The sequence below is a fragment of the Ictidomys tridecemlineatus genome, chromosome 1 (assembly GCF_052094955.1).
Source record: "Ictidomys tridecemlineatus isolate mIctTri1 chromosome 1, mIctTri1.hap1, whole genome shotgun sequence".
NCBI classification, from domain to species: domain Eukaryota; kingdom Metazoa; phylum Chordata; class Mammalia; order Rodentia; family Sciuridae; genus Ictidomys; species Ictidomys tridecemlineatus.
In genome coordinates, this window is record NC_135477.1 from 258,292,159 (window position 1) to 258,307,300 (window position 15,142).

A 15,142-nucleotide genomic window follows, 5' to 3' on the forward strand; every position below is an offset into this window, starting at 1 on the left:
GCGGGGGCCAGTGCAGCTCCCAGGCTAACTCTGTGAAGTCTAAGATGGAATCTTCCCAGTTCTGAACTCAATAGTGCTTGGGACGATTTCTTACCACTTATTGGGAGAATCCATGTAGAATTTCAGCCCATTTCATGCGGATATCTCCTCTTCCTTCTCCCTCTGCTCTTTATCCTTCTCTGGCTCCTCCTTCTCCTCCTCCTTGTGTAGAATCATTTGTCCCTTGTCTCGGATCATCAATCTGTGCCCAGAATCTTTGGAATAAGATCTCGTGGTAGCATTCTTTCTAAAGGCTGGGTGAGGTCAATCAGGTCAAATCGGGTTTGATTTTTTGCTTTATTTTTGGGGACTTTGTTCCCTATTGATCTGAGACAAACGGTGCTATCTTTAATTTGCAAATTCCCAACTTCAACCTTGTTCTCCTGGCTGAACACTGTAGACTAATACTTCTCTCTAGAAGAATTCCACTAAAGGTCTTAAAGCAATGTTAGCAGAAGTCATTTTGGAAATCAGATTTATTTTCATTGCTATAAATCTTGATTTCAATCCACACAAGAGCTTCCTGAAAATCTTTTATGTCTGTTTTAAATTTGATTTGATAAGATTTGGCCTGTTTTTCAAAGACCTCAGAATGACAAGGCAAGAACTTGGTGGATGGCTTTGGCATTGAGTCCCTTCGAGCCCTAACAGGGTTATTCTTACTTTATGTTCATTTACTTTCAGATGAATTTTATGGCAGAGGAAACTGAGTGCTGATTTCTCTGGGAAGCACACGGGAGTCCAGATCTTAATATCTTCTTTCACTCTGCCAAGAAAACTTCAGGAAGTCGCAGCTTTGTGAATATATATAGCCAGGATCTCGGAATTCATTTGTGGAGCAGTCTAAATTCAATCCATTAGACCAGATCCTAAAGTTCCTGTGTAAGCAAAAGCCTCCCTTAGGTCTAAATTAATTGATAAACAGTTGCATCTTTATGCTTCAAGTTGTTTTAGAAGGTGCAAGGTTTGGTTCTCATTTCCAAGGCGGTCAGTAATGAATGGCTAATTTTGAAATGCTTGCCGATTCATCTCTTAGTTATGAGTAAAAGTAGATGCTAATAAAGCAGCCAGACATGAGCCAAGTCCTGCGGCCACTCAAGAAATGGAAATTGAGCTGCTAGAGACCACAGGGAGCAATCAGTCCAGTGGCTGGAAGATGGACTGCTCGGATAGAGGGCCCTGCGGTCCAGAGCAGCCAGGTCCTGCTCGCCCAGGATGCCCCTGGCCATGTGTGTTGGGAGGGTCCTGGAGCCTCTGCTAGGGAGGTCCCTTTGCTTGCTGTGCTAAGGGACGGGATCCTGCCAGCTCGGGAGCACTCACTGCATGTGGAATGCCCGGCAGCATGTCAGAAGGCTGCTCTCCTGCATTGTGGTGAGGTGCCTTGAGGAGTTGAGAGTCAGGAGGGTCAGGAGGAAGGGCCTGGCTGCCCACAGGGGCCTGGAGCATCTGAAGGGGAAGGGCTGCGAGGAGACAGGGCTCTGGTCTGTGGGGAGTTGGCTACTCCACGGGCAGTGAAGCTGGACCCAGGGCATGGCCAGGGGTCTGCACTGTCCCCCACACTGGACTACACAGGGGGAGATCAGAACCAGGGCAAGCCAAGGGCATGGCCAGCAGGCACAGCAAGGCCAGGGAAGTGTGGGCACCCAGCACCAGGCAGTCTGACGGGAGGCCCCTGGGGAGGGTGGAGTCCTTCTGTCCACCCAGGGCCATCATGCCCCTCCAGGTCACTGAGAGGAAACTTCTTTTCAGAGCTACTGTGTGCCGAAGGCTCTGAGGTCAGGTTTGCAACCATGAGCCCCAGTGGACACACCAAGGCGTCCTGAGGACTAGTGTGCTCGGGCATCCTTCTCAGCACTGTCTTGAAGACCGCGTTCAGTTTCCTCGGTGACTTCATTGCCGCGGTTTAGAGGCGGTGAAGCAGAGGCAGAGATCAGGTAGCTTTCCCAAGGTCTCAAGGCTAGAGCAGAGCTGGGGTGAGGGTCGTGGCTCCAGAACCATGGCGCTGAGTCACGGGGATCTTTCAGAAAGAACTTCAGGCATTGGAAGAGGAACAGATGGGTGAGATTGTCCTTGTAGATCTAAATCCCACCAGATTCTACCGGTGGTTCTGGTGACTTTGGGTATGGGCCACAGGGAGAGTCCAGCATCCCAGACTGAGCTGGTCAGGAGCTCGCTGCCATGGGCCTTTGGGACCCCAGACGGTGATAGGGAAGGTTTATTTCCCTGAAGATATCAGCTTCCTTTCTAAGAGTGGAGTCCTGGGTCACATTCTGATCGCTCCTTGGTAGCATTCTTTCTTCTGGGGACTTCACTTTCTCTCAGCTTCCAGAGATTTCTAAAGGGCCAGAGCTCTGCTTCTGGTGGGAATCCAAGCCCTCCTGGGTTTTCATGAGTCTGTCTACTTGGAGCTGGGTATATATAGGGGGCTCAGCCAGAGGCCCCACTGGAGCTGCTCACGGAGCACCACAATACCATGGGCACAAGGGCTCTTTGAGCTGCATTCTGACGGCAGGTTCTTGAAGCTATTTGGCTGCTAGGGATGCGCAGAGCCTGGCCTCCAGGGCCCCCAGTTAGGAAGAAAACCATTAAAGCTCAAGGAAGTGCTAACTCCTTCTTAGCAGTAGGGAGCTTCCAGCCCTGTTGAGACCCCGTGGTGCCTGCCACACTCCGAGACACCGAGAACTGGCCTTAAAGACCCTGCATAAGCTTTTGAAAGCAATTTCAATTATAAATGACATCAGATCTAGCTCAAGACCTGAGGAAAGTAGGCGACTTTTAATCAATTTCTCTGGTTCACTGGCAGAAAGTAGATTGGGTCCATTTAATAAGATGGCCCAGCCAAGGAGCCAGGATGGCCCCACGGGCGCAGCGCCCTGGAAATGCAGCACAGACTCTGGGAACATCCAGCACCTGCCTGGGTGGCTGGGTGTTCCGGGGGCATCTGGGTGCAGTGGTTTGTGCCCGAGGGCTTCTGATGGACGTTTCTCGTTTTTGTGGTGACCCCAAGCACAGAACCTTTTAATTAGCCCCAGATCTAGCCTGCTTTGTGTGGGTGACTGTTGGTTTCTTTGCCTTCCGCTGCCCTCCATTGCCATAGCAACGCTCTCCTAACAATGGATAGATGGGGCAGCTGGGAGAGAGGCACAGAGGAGCCAGCCCCATGCAGCTCCCAGCTGGAGAGTAAACACTGGTGACCAGACAGCGAGGTTACAGCAGCGCTGCGGATGGGTTTCTTACTCGCAGTTCTCATTGCACAGAGCTGGGGGTGGCAAAGGGAGGCTTGTTTACCTGAGGGTTGGAACACAGAAGCAGAAGTGCCAAACTGTCTTAGAAAGCACCCGGGGTCACTCCGCAGCCATGACACTGGGACCACATGCAGTCCACCCTTCCCATGGAGGTGGAGGAGCAGAGCAGGCTTCTCCAATAGGTTCCCTGGGCCCTGCCCAGCCTCTGCTCAGCAATGCTCAGACCAGGGGCGGAGAGCTAACTGGAGTTCCAGATAGTACGCCATTAACTGCTGAGTGACAGCAACACCTCTGGTCCCCTGGACTCATTTATACCCCTCATGGGAATGTTTCAAGATGAACAGGTCCGAGGGCAGATGCTGTGATTCTGAGAAGGGGTCTTTCCTTGAAAGCACTGTTGACATCCCAACATCTGTCCATCAGACAGATCTGGAAGGAAGAAATGGGCACTGGCCACAGCAAAGACAAGCAAAACCTTGAATGTGACTTTGAATGCTTTGTCCTTGGCACCTGACCACAGATGCCTGAGCCCAGAGTGTAGGGTTTAGAAGCCTGAGAGACACTTGCTAAGGACGAGCTGTTTGTGGCACTCCTCTGCCTCTGTTTCTTTCTTTGTCAGCAGCCTGGTTGAGCCTGAGAATGCCCCTCATCAGGGTGCCACAGTCCAGCTGCTGGCCCTGCGTCTGCATGGAGCTGACTCTCCTGTTGTGGTCTCCCAGGTTGTGGATTCCCATTGGCCCCTCAGGTGCTGGAGGACCCTACTGCTGATGTGAGTTTTCAGTGCTAGCCTGGGGTGTGCACAGCGGTGATGAAAGAGGCTCCTTTCCACTGTGTGATTCAGTCCCCAAGGGAACCCTGAGTTGCCCATTGCATCATGGATCTTCACGGGAAAGTGGGGGACGCTTGGTGGGGGCTGCTTGAGGAGAGCTGGAAGACGAACTCACAAGAGCATTTCATTAAGTGTTAAATAACCATTGTAATTGCATTGCCTGCAGCTCACTTGATTATTTAACCAGCACCATCATTCAGCGGTCAGGAGGAATTGCAGAGGTTCGTGCTGGCAATGATGGGCTTCCGTTCTTCTTCCTCTCTGCTGGAGGCCCTGTTCCCATGGGTGCTTCAGATCCTCTAAATCCAGATGAATGTGGCAGGGTGTTTGCAGGGAACCTACGGGGATGACGGGCACATGGACGGTCTTGGTGACACAATCCCAGCCTGACAACGTGTGGACAGGAGTACCTTCAACAACGGGGGCTGCAGTTGAAGCCCAGTGGTCAAGACTACGTGAGGTCAAAACCCAAAGCTGTTACTTTAAAATTCCCGAAGGGCCAGTAGTGATGGAATGGAAAACTGTTCTTCCAGAGACACTGTCAAGAGAGTGAGGAAAAAAAAGCTCCAGATGGGGAGAACATACCTGAAAAATACACATTTGCTGAAGAACTGATATCCAAATATATGGAGAATTCTAGAATCTCAACAATAAGAAAGGAAAGAATTGGGCAAAACATGAGCAAAAGACCTGAACAGATCCCTTATCAAGAAAGGTGCACAGAAAGCAAATAGTCGAAAAGATGTTCAGCAGCATATGCCACTAGGGAATTGCAAACTAAAGCAACAATATGGTACCACTGCATACTGGATAAAATGGCCAAAACCTGAAATGCAGACACCACCACGTGCTGGTGACAATGTGGCACAACAGGAACTCCCGTTCACTGCTGCTGGGAGCGCAAATGGCACAGCCACCTGGGAAGACAGTCTGGCAGTTTCTTGCAAAACTGAACATACTCTTACCATACAATCAGGCAATGTCGTGCTTTGGTCTTTACCCAAATGAGCTGAAAACTCGTGTCCACACAAAAGTCTGCCCAGGGTCGACAACAGCAGCTTTATTCATTCACAATGCTGCTTGGTGGCAAGTGAGTGGTCCTGAGTAGCTGAGTGGATCCCAAGGCTGCGGTCCATATGACAATGGGGTATTGTTCAGTGCTAAAAACAAAGGAACTATCAATATGGGAAGAGACAGAAAGGAAACTTAAATGCATCTTACTGGGTGAAAGAAGCCAATCTGAAAAGGTCCTATGATATATGATTCCAACTCCTTGCATTCTAGAAGGGGCAAAATCATAGAGACAATAAAAGATTCATGGTTGCCAGGGGTTGCAGAGGAGGATGAATAGAGGATCTTCAGGGCAATGAAATGCGATATGATAGTCTCTTGGCAGATAGGTGGCAGTTTACATTTGCCCAGACCCACACACAGTGCACCACCCAGAGCGAACCCTAATGTGGCCTTGGACAGTGATGATGTGTGGTGGGGTTGATCGGTGCTCTGGCACAAGGTGTTGATAGTGGGTGAGGCTGTGCATATGTGGACCTGGGGAAGGGGCAGGTGGAAGCTTTCTGGAATGTATGTACATTTTTTCTGAGAACCTAAAGCTGCTCTAAAAATAAACTAAAAAAATACTAAGGACAAATGACACATCACTGAGTAAAATTACATTGGGCATCTCAAGCTTCCTGGGGAATCGTCACCTTCAGACACCTGGAGCTGCACCTGGGTGGCTTCTTGCAGAGCCAACCAAGGTTTGAATGATTGCCTCAGATGGGCTTGTGTGTGGGTGAGCCCTGAGCTGGGCGGCCTGCATTGTTCATTTTTTTTTGTGAGACTGCTGGAGAAATTAGGATGCTGGGAGATCTGGGGCTGGATCACCACAGGTTCTTGTTGGTCAGCAGAATTTTGGAAAAAAGATTTAAAAACTCCAAGCTTCGGGGAGGGAGTACACCCAACATGTCATCTCTGTGGATTGCTCTCTGGGGGGTAGTGGATGGCTCTTCCTGTGATTGACATGAGCGGCTGAAGTTAAATCAAGACACTTAGAAAAATGCTTAGGAAGGCTTTTCTGTGCGAGATGGCAATCACATTCAATCTATAGCATTCTCAATTAACCTAATAACAGCTATAATTTATTGAGTGCCTCCTAACCGCCAGGGACATTTAAAATTTATAACAACCCCGTGATAAAGTATTGTTCTCTTTCTCTTACAAATGAGCAAGGTAAGGCTCAGAGAGGTTAAGTGACTCCCAAGGTCCCTCGTATGGCCAGTGTAAACAGGGGGGCCTTGGGCTCACTCACCCTGGGCTGGAATGCTTCCCACTGGCTTTCTGTGGTGTCCTCACCCTGTGCTGACTCAGCACTGGGAAATTCCTGCTTGTCACTCAGAGTCCTTTAAGCCAACTGGCAGACCTCAGTGACTGTTGTCAAAAATAAAATCAGATCAAGTAAGAAAAAAAAAAATTGAACGTTTGTCATGCTCACAAGTAATAGTTGAGGACTTGAAGCATCCACACCAAAGTGGTGAGAGGAAGCTCAGAGGCATGGCTGGCTTATAGGATGAAAGCGAGAAAATCGTTCAGCCTTGTTACCGTGGGGGTTTTCAGACGGCAAGGGCTGGTTAAAAGTGCGCTTCTTACACTGTTTTTGGAACATGACATCATTTATGGTTATTGTAGATGTTTACAAAAAATAACCGGGTTTTCTCTTGCAGGGTGCACCTGGTTTTGGCTGCTTGGGGATTCTCACGACTGCTCTCCATTTCACGTTAACACTGTCTTCCAGAAGGGCCTGCTGTGGCCAATAGAAACCACGCTGTGGGGATGGGGCCTGAGTGCGACTTGTCTCTCTTCCCGTCACCAGAGAGCTGCTGCTCTTGCCAGGGTGTGTCCTGCTGTTTCTGCATGTGTCCAACTTGTAAAGTCCAGTTCAGGACACTTCAGAGTTCCCAACAGTTTCCATGGAGCTGGTCTGCATGAAGAAAATCCCAACCCAGGGACCCTCCTGCCAAAGCTCTGCTTCTAACTCCTGGATGCAGAGAACCCAGTTCCTCCACAGCACCTCTAACTGCCAGGAAGCTCTTCCTTTACGGCCAGGAGACTCGTCTGCCTCGGGCTTCCTCTGGATAATCGTTCAGAGTAATCACCTAGATTCCTGACCAGGGGGTTCAAGAGCAGCCCTTGGCAGCTTCTGTTCATTTCCCTGTGCTGCCGTGAGAAGACTCCATCCCAATTTAGGCTTGAATTAAGAATTCAATTCTGGTGAACATGACAGGACTAGGCACTTAGTTCACCTAGAGTCCTGACAACGTGGAGAAGAGGGCAGGGTGGTGTCTATATCTACAGTGGGGAACACCCCAGTCTGGCAAAGCCAAGCTCAAGGTCACTGTTAAACCAGGGGCAGGAGGTACCTTGACCTGGTCTCTCCCGCCCTCCATCCACTTGGTCCAGCTCTAAGTTCCATACCAGTTTCACTTCTTATTGTGTCCTTGGTCCTGCCATCGGGGAATCTCATGAATTTCACATCCACAGGAGTGAGCATACTACCCCTTTAACTCACAAGGGCCTCAGTGGGAAAGATACAAACACCGTGTGCTCAATCTCACATTTTAAAACAGCTAAGTCAAGTGATATTACCATTATAATAGCAAAGTACAGAAATGTGAAGTGTTTATTAACTTGGGAATCCAAACGACTATTATACCCCCATTTTATCTCTCTCTATCCACTTCATCTCAACTCTGAGAAGCATGAAATGACGTCTCTAAAGGGCATCCGTTTTTGTATACTCCAGATTTTGTTTCTCAAAATACGGTCTGGAAGATAGGGAATAAAATTCCTTCTGTTTTAGAGCAATAGTTAACAGAGTTTGACTTGGTCTGGGAATTTCTTTGTAGGCACAAAGATATACTTAAAGGTTCAATTCACTCATTTTTTTGGACTGGTGGCCATCTGGCATTTGAATACCACTTCTTACTTGGATATAGGAAAAAAACAAAAGCAAAAATGAACCTTTCTTTGACCAGAAAAATACACAGCTGACTCACTTTTCACCCCTAATTCTAGTTCAATGAGCTCCTGATATTTCTATCTCCTGACATCTTGCTGTTTTTGCTGGTACTATAAGATGAATAATGCTGCTGTCTTTGTGCTGTTGATGCTTCGTGTCTTATTAGGTCTGAATTCCAGAATAGATGGCAGATTGGTGCTGATTTTCATAAATGTAAGTCATGAGAGTGCTGGAAGGATCTAAGCAGGTGCAGAATTTGTGGTATTGCTTAAATGCAATTTAATTTCAAGATTCAAAGACTGTTATTTTCTGAAAAGTTCGGGAGAAGATAAGATGTTTGCTGCAGTGGGAACTGCAGAATGCATAAATCATCAGGGGAAGGACACAGGCAGGGTCATTGGGAACACACAGGAATCTGTGTTTCAGCATTGATAGTTGCCTCATGGAAATGAGGGGCAATTCTGATTCTGCCGTCCCTGCAAGAAAGGCTGACATGTTTTTGGCATCTTCATTTCAACGGTGTGTGCTTTGTTCCACAGGACATCTTTTTACATTGTGTTTGTTAATCTATCATAATAAGAATCTATAATGCAAAGGGAGCCTTGGGTTTTGTAGCTGGGTCCCGGGCATGGTGCAATTGAGAACACATTTTTCTGGCACCGGCACAAGTTATGATTTCCATAATGGGCGGCAGTTCCCTGTAAAGCCTTCCTATTTATTGAAAGTAAATGTTAAGTTGTTAGCAGTGTGTGTTTTTCTGCATTTCTAAATTATTATTTTATGGCAAGAAATGAAATATGGATTGTGGTTATAAAACCTTTATACGAAATATCAATTCCCAACGGCTTGCTGCAGCAAAGTGTGGATGGATGAGTGGTAACAGTCTGGACCGGCCTTCCCCAAGCCCAGAAATCCCATCGGTGGCTGTGGCCCTAGGAGGCTGCAAGCCCAGGACGTGGACTCCAAACCAGACAGTGGTGGTGTCCTATGAACATGCAGGTGAGCCTGCGTGACATTTGGCAGAGGTGAGTGCTGGGGGGCATTTCTGTGTATACAAACCTGCCAGCCATGTTTCGTTGGACTCTGCAGTTTCTGTGGTGCCCTGTGATGACCCTGGCCTCTCTGTACATGTGTTGCATCTGTTGCTCTGAACCCTGAATCTAAATCCAAGCCACCTATGTGTGCACTGGTGAATGTGGCGGGGAGTTCTGGTGAGTACATGTTGAGCCAGGAAGAAGGAGGGTAGCAAGATAGCTAGCCTGGGCCAGAAGCCCCCCACAAAAGTGATGCTGGAGAGGGTCCATGCATGTGACTTATACAGAACCCCAGAGTTGCAGGCAGCTGTAGGTTGGTTTCCTGTGGCTGTCACGACAGGGTAGCACACACTTGGAGGCTTTGTGTAACAGAAACTTCCTGACACTTAGTGCTGGGGGCCAGACCAGAAATCAAGGCATGGACAGAGGGCACTGAGGGTCTTGTGCTCCAACCACCACTGGAGCTAGAAGAGGTGAGGAAAGAGCCTTCACCAGAGGCTTTAGAAGGAGTGGCTGATAAATTATTTTTCCTGGATTTGATTTTTTTCCTTTCTCTATTTCTATAGAGCTTCATAGAGACTTCCTCTAGAAGTTGAACTGCTGGTTAGGACTGAACACAATATTTGATTTTGGTCATAAACTTCTTATTTTGGAAATCAGCTAGGTGGACAGTTTCATAAGTTGAGGAGAGAAAAAGAATTCTTTGTGCTCAAGGGCATTTATGTACACATTCTTTTCCCAGTGCACTCTGCAGGTTCTGCAGAGTGCCTGATTTTTTTTTTTTTTTAACATTTAAGCTGCTGACACCTTTAGATGGTGCTCTGAGCTGTTACTCAGCTATTCGTTTATGGGTTTAGTTTTCAAATGTCTGCTTTGTGCCACGTGTTGTGCCTGGAGGGAGGAGAGTGTTCCTGTAGCCCATGGACACGTGTGTGTGTGTGTGTGTGTGTGTGTGTGTGAGTGTGTGTGTGTGTGTGTGTGTTGTGTACATGAGCCTTCTTTAAGCAAGACATTTTTTAAATTTCTATCAGCTTGGTTGCGTATGATTTGGAGTATGCTCGAGAGTCCTAATGGGCAAATGATTGCGTAGAATTTTCAAAGACATTTAGAGATGTGATTTACTGAAGCCAGAACTGAGCTCCACGAGGGCTTTTATTATTGACGTGTGAAATGGCCAGAGCAAGAGCCCGGGCTTCTCAGAGGCCTCTTTATGTGGGTGCCCCAGAGTAGGATAGGGTTTTCTGCTTCACAGACGAGAAGGAGGTGGAGACGGGATGGGTATTTGATCTCTGAGCAATGCTGTTTCACGTGTTTCTTACACAGCACTCCAATTAAAAAAAAAACTATAATGATATTAAGTGAAAACTTGTAAAATAAAAAACAAAAGGAACAGCATTGTCAACAGACCTTTAATCAACAGAAGAGATGTAAGATTAAAAGTGCCTTTATAAAAACAATCCTTCATGAATGCAAGTTGTCCGTGGCCTAGGACCTACCCACAACACAGCTGTCACTCAGAGGGACCTACAATATCATAGTTGTGTGGCCCGACAAAGCACTTCAGGCCATCTCCATGTGGCCATATAATCGCTCTGTCACTACTTTTTTTTTGCATTACAATGATGGAATCCTAATGTTTCTCTCATCTTTGAGAAGTCTGAAAAGCAAAATTGTTCTTGCTAGTGCTCTCTCTGGTGGGAACATTTGGCTCTGATTTAATAGTGCCTACACCAGAGGGAAGGTTGGGGGACCGCGGCAGAGCTGGGGGTGGATAGTGGGAGGGGCTAGGCACTTTGAGGCTCTGCAGCTGGTGAAGAGAGGAGGACAGTGTGCCTTAGAGGTGGGCCTGCTCCCCAGCAGTAGCCACTCCATTGTTGGACACAGGAACCAGACACGGGGATTTCCTGGATCTCTAATGGTTCCATGCTGATGTGACATGGAAGCTCCTGAGAGCCACAGTCACAGGATACACCTCAGACAGAGGAAGGGGATGTCCTCTTGGTCACTAGTGGGCACTAGTGATCATTTACAGGTGAGGTCAAATGAAGCCTTGGTCTGGTTTGGGATTCCTGGAGTCTGAGTGGCCTAGAGGTGGGGAGACTCAATGATGACTGTGAGGAAAAGCTTTGAGTCAGAGGTAGACAGACTTAGAAGATGTTTTAAAATCATTCTTAATCTCTAGTTTGTGGACTGAGATGATACCTGTTGCATTGAACCATGATCTCTTCTAGCCTAACAGTGAAGACTGTGGAAGCTTCAAACCCACAAAGAAATTGAAGGACAACATCTAAGTCAGGAGAATCTGTAGGCCCCATTACTACCTGAATGGTCTATGCTAAATAAAATTTGTGGGAAGCTCTTGTTTTGGGCTGTTCTCCTGCATTAGGCCCCAATAGATCTAACCAAAATGGAGCTACTTGTGCTAACTAGTCAAACTGAGACTTAAAAACATAAAACAACGACAACAACAAAAAGAATCAGGAGACTCATAAAAACAAATTGGAAAGGCTCAGTTATCCTGAGCGAGGACTTTAAGAACATCCCCTCTGCTTTAACAATTATAAGGAAAGACACCTGAAATTACCTGATGTTAACCAATCTGCATTTTTGTGCTATATTTCTTTGTTTCTCCTCAAGCTCCTTTTCAGAAGCCAACTGTTCTGTCTGTCATGTCCAACAGAGCATCTCCCTGTTGTTACATGGGAAGCTGCCCAATTCATGAATTGCTAATGAAAGCCAGTTACATGTTTAAAACTCAATTTGTTGAAATTGTGTTGTTTGACATATGGAAGCACACATACATTGGGAACCCTATTACAGGCAGGTCAAGAATTCTCACTCTACTTTGAGCAGATGATCTAATTTACTATGAAATGAGCTGTGTGTGTGTGTGTGTGTGTGTGTGTGTGTGTGTGTGTGTTCTTATTTACACATATATTTCCTCCATGGATTTGGATATCTGGCATGTTAAGAAGAGCCACTTGCTGATGTGATTTTGCAGTTACTCTTGTAGGTTCTGGACCATGAGCACATGTGGCCACTATTAAAAATACACATGAGGATATCCTCATGGGAAGATCCTGTTTTGTTCTGTTCGCCCTTTATCAGTGGGGCCTCTGGGAGGAAAGCAAGCCTTTTCCCATATTCAGTTTTCCATACACAGGTTAATGTGGCTGCTAATACTTTGGTTTATTTGGCATAGAAATCCTATTTAGTCTACAATGGCATATATAAAAATGTAGTTTTAAAAGTTATTTTTAGAGGGGGCTTGGCTGTGGATCAGTGAGTAGAGCCCTTGCCTGGCATGTGTGAGGCACTGGGTTCAATTTTCAGTACCAGATAACACTAAATGAATAAAGAATACAATTTTATGTTCTTTAAAAAAGTTGTTTTTACAAAGACATTTCATATGCCATGAAAAATTTAAATGTCTGTGTTTGGGTCGATTGTGTGCTGCCTTACTCACTTACCTCTATAACTCATCCAGGTGGGATCCAGGGGTGGCAGAGAGGTGAGCAAGGGCTGCTTCTGCATAGGCAGCGTCTCCAGACCAGGTTGGCAGATACGGGTCATTTATTTCCTGGGTCTGAACCAGAGGAAACAACACAGCAGAGAAGTATGCACACGGATAAGCAGTTGAGGCCTGCAGAGAGGTGTTGGACCTCGTTCATTTGCCACAGGTCAATCTCCTGCAGATGAGGGAGGGAGGTGCCATGGCTGATTCTACTTGCCAGGCCTTGCACTGGCCTGTGGATCTGAGTGATGTCCTGCCAGAGGGCTGTCCCTCCTATTGTGGGCCGACGTCTGTGTAGTGTGTCTGTGAGGAAGTCAGGGATAGCTGGCCAGGGGCGGTCAACCCAAAACTCTACATAAAGCCAGTGATTCCTGAGTTTTTACATAATTAAAAGAAACGACCTGAATGTCCAGATTTTGTTCACCTCTGACGATGTTTATGCCAACTGAAACGAAGAGCCGATGTAAGTACGAGAAAGTCAAGATAGAAATATCCTCCACAGAAAAATCAGCTGAGAGACTCCATCAAGCTCCTAGTACCGTGGCAAGAAAGCTGGCTCGGACGTCCTAACAGCAGCCCAGGGGGCAGGAGGAGCCGTGCAGCTTCCCCAGGGAGCTCTGGGCCACCTGCACCCCAGGGCCTGCTCCTGGGGCAGCTGCTCCCAGCTGGCTGGCCCGATGTGCTTTAGGGGTCTGGGTTCTGCTCCAAGAGCCGCTGGCTCCTGGGCTTGCCTCCGCTTATCAGGCCCCTCCCTGTGGGTGGCTGACCTCATCTTACTGGCGTTCTTTTTCTAATTCCCCACTTCCTGGTCATGTGATTCCCAGCACGTGTCTCAGCCTCTCTGGGTCCAAACTGAAGTTAAAATGGAACAAACTCATAGGGTTACTGGGGGTTCCAGCAGATTGGTGGACCACAGTGCTCAGAAGGTTGTCTTGGCACGACGCGTTTCTAATACGATGATGACAGCGACGAGGAGGTTGAATGTGAGGAGACACAGCTCACAGTTCTCCCTCCACACTAGCCAGGACTCAGGTCCTTCCCTTCCTAGACTGACAGCCTACGTTTCCTAGCTCTTGAATCTCAGGCCACACGACTGGTTCTCACCAGTGGGTGTGAGTCAAAGTGATAGGTGCAGCGTGCAGCTCAGTGCCACTGAGTGTGAGTGTGCCCTCTCCCCCTCCCTTCCCCACTCACCAGGCGGAGCCAGGGACGGAGGAGGCCCTAGACCTTGGTGGACGTGTCAGTGTCGTCAGTGGTTATACGACATCTCAGAGCCTCTCTTTCATCTTGGTTGAGTAGTGGTCTGGATCCTAGGAATTCCTCCTTGTCCTAAGTTTATTTCATATACCCTCAGCGTACATTTCTAGGCTGGACAGAAGTTGTGTGAAACCCCTTGGTAACCGGCCACCTTTGGCCCAGTTAAAACTCCCCTCCCTGCGCGTTCCTCTCCCGCTGATCCAAACCCAACACCCCTGGCCCACACAGCCACTAAAACCCAGTGGTCAGTGCTAAAGCCATAATCCCCCTTTCATGTGTGTTTTCTTTAAGATAACCATCTGCCAGCCACGAGGGCCGCTGCGAGCTTAACAGAGCCGGCCCCAGAGCCTGACAACGGCTCCATTCCCCAGGCCTCTCCTCCGTCTCTCTCTCGTCTGTGAGTGTACACATTCTCCCCACACAGGTTGAGCTCCCTGCTGCCTCTGGACTTCTTATTAATTCACTGTCACCATCTCTCATCTCCCGGGGACCTGTGAGTAATAAACGTCTTGTTTCATGCACTGTGGTCTCATTTCCTCACCGTGCATCAAGGACAGGCCCACCTGAGCCTCATGTGCCCATCAGGGTTCTCCAGACAGTGGCTATCTTGACTTCTGGCTACCGTGGATAGAGCAAACCAGACTAGAAAGAAACCTTAACAATGGAAACCATAGTGGTTTTTTCCATCTAAAATGCTAAATGTATAAGCATAAAGTTATTCACAATACTCCTTTGTTATCTTCTGAATGGCTGCCATCTCTGTCATTCCTAAGGCTATTGGTTCTTTTTGTAAAGATAAAAGTGAAGTCACAATCCTGCTTAAAATAATGTGCAAGGTTTCCCCTGCCGACAGGATCAAACTCCAACCCCTTGACAGGCCATCTGGGGTGCTCCCCAGTTCTACCCCACTTTTCTTGCTAACCTCATTTTCTACCTTGCTGCCCCCAGTTTTGCGAGCATTCTGGAAATGCTTGGACTTCAGAGGCTCCTACGTGTTATCCTCTCTGGCTTTCACACACTGCTTTCTCTGTGGGTCGTTTACCACTCCCATTCGCCCTTCTTTGATTTAGTTCCTTAAGAATTCATCTTGATGTTCCTTGAAGAAATGCTGAAACAGAGAGGAAGTTGAGACATGATTGGGAGTATCTTAGTTCTTTTCCCAAACACGTCTTGTGAGACACAAATGACCCTGTCTTCCTCCTCCAGGGA